At 39.5% G+C, this 3839-nt stretch overlaps 11 non-coding genes across 11 annotated transcripts; all 11 read left to right on the top strand.

The window, feature by feature from the left end:
- Positions 1-268: 268 nt before the first annotated feature.
- Trnar-acg (transfer RNA arginine (anticodon ACG)) lies at positions 269-342 on the top strand. Its single transcript has one exon. It is a non-coding gene; the product is annotated as a tRNA-Arg (tRNA).
- A 212-nt stretch (positions 343-554) lies between these two features.
- Positions 555-628, top strand: Trnar-acg (transfer RNA arginine (anticodon ACG)). The gene has a single exon. It is a non-coding gene; the product is annotated as a tRNA-Arg (tRNA).
- Positions 629-812: 184 nt separating this feature from the next.
- Positions 813-886, top strand: Trnar-acg (transfer RNA arginine (anticodon ACG)). The gene has a single exon. It is a non-coding gene; the product is annotated as a tRNA-Arg (tRNA).
- Positions 887-1085: 199 nt separating this feature from the next.
- On the top strand, positions 1086-1159 carry Trnah-aug (transfer RNA histidin (anticodon AUG)). The gene has a single exon. It is a non-coding gene; the product is annotated as a tRNA-His (tRNA).
- A 738-nt stretch (positions 1160-1897) lies between these two features.
- On the top strand, positions 1898-1971 carry Trnar-acg (transfer RNA arginine (anticodon ACG)). Its single transcript has one exon. It is a non-coding gene; the product is annotated as a tRNA-Arg (tRNA).
- A 198-nt stretch (positions 1972-2169) lies between these two features.
- Trnar-acg (transfer RNA arginine (anticodon ACG)) lies at positions 2170-2243 on the top strand. The gene has a single exon. It is a non-coding gene; the product is annotated as a tRNA-Arg (tRNA).
- Positions 2244-2432: 189 nt separating this feature from the next.
- Positions 2433-2506, top strand: Trnar-acg (transfer RNA arginine (anticodon ACG)). Its single transcript has one exon. It is a non-coding gene; the product is annotated as a tRNA-Arg (tRNA).
- A 456-nt stretch (positions 2507-2962) lies between these two features.
- Positions 2963-3036, top strand: Trnar-acg (transfer RNA arginine (anticodon ACG)). Its single transcript has one exon. It is a non-coding gene; the product is annotated as a tRNA-Arg (tRNA).
- Positions 3037-3235: 199 nt separating this feature from the next.
- Positions 3236-3309, top strand: Trnar-acg (transfer RNA arginine (anticodon ACG)). The gene has a single exon. It is a non-coding gene; the product is annotated as a tRNA-Arg (tRNA).
- A 185-nt stretch (positions 3310-3494) lies between these two features.
- On the top strand, positions 3495-3568 carry Trnar-acg (transfer RNA arginine (anticodon ACG)). The gene has a single exon. It is a non-coding gene; the product is annotated as a tRNA-Arg (tRNA).
- A 190-nt stretch (positions 3569-3758) lies between these two features.
- On the top strand, positions 3759-3832 carry Trnar-acg (transfer RNA arginine (anticodon ACG)). The gene has a single exon. It is a non-coding gene; the product is annotated as a tRNA-Arg (tRNA).
- Positions 3833-3839: the final 7 nt, after the last annotated feature.

Below are 3839 nucleotides of genomic sequence, written 5' to 3'. Positions count from 1 at the left end.
GTTTACGACCAGAAGCTCTCCCACTGGGGTGATGGAGTATCAACTACTATCATTGAATCCACCCCATCACAAGTTTCCAATGGACCATGGACCCCCATTGCATTCGGTATACTCGCGGTGGGACTTGTTGTCTGTGTGGTTACAGCGAGGACCTTTCCAAGAGTGTTTAGCTATGAAACGGATGGTTAGGAGATCGAATCTTGCTTAGGTTAATTTTGATTTGATTCAGACTTGATTCAAATGTAAAAGCAACATTGTTAAATCCAATGGGCCGATAGTTCAGTTGGATAGAATGTTCGGCTACGAACCGGGTGGTCGTGGGTTCGAATCCTGCTTGGCTATTTATTATCATTTCGACATAACTCCACTGAAATTTTATTGTAACTCAGACCAATGCTTGTTAAATTATGCCATAGGTGGGTGGGTGGTTTACAGGACAATTGGATAGAGTGTTTAGCTATGAAACGGATGGTTAGGAGATCGAATCTTGCTTGGTTAATTTTGATTTGATTCAGACTTGATTCAAATGTAAAAGCAACATTTTTAAATTCTATGGGCCGATAGTTCAGTTGGATAGAATGCCCGGCTACGAACCGGGTGGTCGTGGGTTCGAATCCTGCTCGGCCTATTTATTATCATTTCGACATAACTCCATTGAAATGCTTGTTAAATTATGCCATCGTGGGTGGGATTACAGGAAAATTGAATAGAGTGTTTAGCTATGAAACGGATGGTTAGGAGATCGAATCTTGCTTAGTTATTGATTGATTCAGACTTGATTCAAATGTAAAAGCAACATTGTTAAATTCTATGGGCCGATAGTTCAGTTGGATAGAATGCCTGGCTACGAACCAGGTGGTCGTGGGTTCGAATCCTGCTCGGCTTATTTATTATCATTTCGACATAACTCCACTGAAATTTTTATTGTAAATTGCTTATTAAATTATGCCATAGGGTGGGTGGGCTTACAGGACAATTGGATAGAGTGTTTAGTTATGAAACGGATGGTTAGGAGATCGAATCTTGCTTGGTTAATTTTGATTCAGACTTGATTCAAATGTAAAAGCAACATTGTTAAATTCTATGGGCCGATAGTTCAGTTGGATAGAATGCTTGGCTATGAACTGGGTGGTCGTGGGTTCGAATCCTGCTCGGCTTATTTATTATCATTTCGACATAACTCCATTGAAATGCTTGTTAAATTATGCCATCGGGTGGGTGGGATTACAGGATAATTGGATAGAGTGTTTAGCTATGAAACGGATGGTTAGGAGATCGAATCTTGCTTGGTTAATTTTGATTTGATTCAGACTTGATTCAAATGTAAAAGCAACATGTTAAATTCTGTGGGCCGATAGTTCAGTTGGATAGAATGCCCTGCTACGAACTGGGTGGTCATGGGTTCGAATCCTGCTCTGCCTATTTATTATCATTTCGACATAACTCCATTGAAATGCTTGTTAAATTATGCCATCGTGGGTGGGATTACAGGACAATTGGATAGAGTGTTTAGCTATGAAACGGATGGTTAGGAGATCGAATCTTGCTTAGTTAATTTTGATTTGATTCAGACTTGATTCAAATGTAAAAGCAACATTGTTAATTCTATGGGCCGATAGTTCAGTTGGATAGAATGCCTGGCTACGAACAGGGTGGTCGTGGGTTCGAATCCTGCTCGGCTTATTTATTATCATTTCGACATAACTCCACTGAAATTTTTATTGTAAACTCAGACCAATTGCTTGTTAAATTATGCCATAGGGTGGGTGGGTTTACAGGACAATTGGATAGAGTGTTTAGCTATGAAACGGATGGTTAGGAGATCGAATCTTGCTTGGTTAATTTTGATTTGATTCAGACTTGATTCAAATGTAAAAGCAACATTTTTAAATTCTATGGGCCGATAGTTCAGTTGGATAGAATGCCCGGCTACGAACCGGGTGGTCGTGGGTTCGAATCCTGCTCGGCTTATTTATTATCATTTCGACATAACTTACTGAAATTTTTATTGTAAATTGCTTGTTAAATTATGCCATAGGGTGGGTGGGCTTACAGGACAATTGGATAGAGTGTTTAGTTATGAAACGGATGGTTAGGAGATCGAATCTTGCTTGGTTAATTTTGATTCAGACTTGATTCAAATGTAAAAGCAACATTGTTAAATTCTATGGGCCGATAGTTCAGTTGGATAGAATGCTTGGTTACGAACTGGGTGGTCGTGGGTTCGAATCCTGCTCGGCCTATTTATTATCATTTCGACATAACTCCATTGAAATGCTTGTTAAATTATGCCATCGGGTGGGTGGGATTACAGGACAATTGGATAGAGTGTTTAGCTATGAAACGGATGGTTAGGAGATCGAATCTTGCTTGGTTAATTTTGATTTGATTCAGACTTGATTCAAATGTAAAAGCAACATGTTAAATTCTGTGGGCCGATAGTTCAGTTGGATAGAATGCCCGGCTACGAACCGGGTGGTCATGGGTTCGAATCCTGCTTGGCTTATTTATTATCATTTCGACATAACTCCATTGAAATGCTTGTTAAATTATGCCATCGTGGGTGGGATTACAGGACAATTGGATAGAGTGTTTAGCTATGAAACGGATGGTTAGGAGATCGATCTTGCTTAGTTAATTTGATTCAGACTTGATTCAAATGTAAAAGCAACATTGTTAAATTCTATGGGCCAATAGTTCAGTTGGATAGAATGCCTGGCTACGAACTGGGTGGTCGTGGGTTCGAATCCTGCTCGGCTTATTTATTATCATTTCGACATAACTCTATTGAAATTTTTATTGTAAACTCAGACCAATTGCTTGTTAAATTATGCCATAGGGCTTACAGGACAATTGGATAGAGTGTTTAGCTATGAAACGGATGGTTAGGAGATCGAATCTTGCTTGGTTAATTTTGATTCAGACTTGATTCAAATGTAAAAGCAACATTGTTAAATTCTATGGGCCGATAGTTCAGTTGGATAGAATGCCCGGCTACGAACCGGGTGGTCGTGGGTTCGAATCCTGCTCGGCTTATTTATTATCATTTCGACATAACTCCATTGAAATTTTTATTGTAAACTCAGACCAATTGCTTGTTAAATTATGCCATAGGGATTACAGGACAATTGGATAGAGTGTTTAGCTATGAAACGGATGGTTAGGAGATCGATCTTGCTTAGTTAATTTGATTCAGACTTGATTCAAATGTAAAAGCAACATTGTTAAATTCTATGGGCCGATAGTTCAGTTGGATAGAATGCCCGGCTACGAACCGGGTGGTCGTGGGTTCGAATCCTGCTTGGCTATTTATTATCATTTCGACATAACTCCATTGAAATGCTTGTTAAATTATGCCATCGGGTGGGTGGGATTACAGGACAATTGGATAGAGTGTTTAGCTATGAAACGGATGGTTAGGAGATCGAATCTTGCTTGGTTAATTTTTGATTCAGACTTGATTCAAATGTAAAAGCAACATTGTTAAATTCTATGGGCCGATAGTTCAGTTGGATAGAATGCCCGGCTACGAACCGGGTGGTCGTGGGTTCGAATCCTGCTTGGCTTATTTATTATCATTTCGACATAACTCCATTGAAATGCTTGTTAAATTATGCCATCGGGTGGGTGGGATTACAGGACAATTGGATAGAGTGTTTAGCTATGAAACGGATGGTTAGGAGATCGAATCTTGCTTGGTTAATTTTGATTTGATTCAGACTTGATTCAAATGTAAAAACAACATTGTTAAATTCTATGGGCCGATAGTTCAGTTGGATAGAATGCCCGGCTACGAACCGGGTGGTCGTGGGTTCGAATCCTGCTTGGCTTATTTATTA

This window comes from Condylostylus longicornis, unplaced genomic scaffold (assembly GCF_029603195.1).
Source record: "Condylostylus longicornis isolate FDR11 unplaced genomic scaffold, ASM2960319v2 ptg000397l, whole genome shotgun sequence".
NCBI classification, from domain to species: Eukaryota; Metazoa; Arthropoda; class Insecta; order Diptera; family Dolichopodidae; genus Condylostylus; species Condylostylus longicornis.
This window is presented reverse-complemented; position numbering and strand designations above follow the sequence as displayed.